The following is a 426-nucleotide window of genomic DNA, read 5'->3' on the forward strand; positions in this document are numbered from 1 at the left end:
TTCCTACCCGATTTATTTTTCAGTTTATAATTTTATTTCATATTTACGAGCTTAACAACCTTTTTAAATTTTAATTATTTTCGGATTTCTAAATTTTATTCGGAAACTAAATTAATTATTTAATGTTCTTATTTTATTCGGAAACTAAATTTATTTTTCGTTAACGATAATTTTTATAATGAATTATTTTAAATAAACATTTCTATTTTTAAGCAATTTCCAAAAATAGCAACAATTTCTGAATTTTTGGCCAAATATTGTGAAATTACTAAAATACCCTTAAGGAACCAAAATTCCCTTTCTCCTTTCCCCTTGCTCTCCACGTATAAACCAGGAAGGAATTTCCTTCCTTCCTTCCTTCCCTCAAATCAGTCCAAATTCAGATACTTGGACCCCAAGCACCTCATCTTGTTCTTCACTCCTCCT

This window comes from Spinacia oleracea, chromosome 3 (genome assembly GCF_020520425.1).
Source record: "Spinacia oleracea cultivar Varoflay chromosome 3, BTI_SOV_V1, whole genome shotgun sequence".
NCBI lineage: Eukaryota > Viridiplantae > Streptophyta > Magnoliopsida > Caryophyllales > Amaranthaceae > Spinacia > Spinacia oleracea.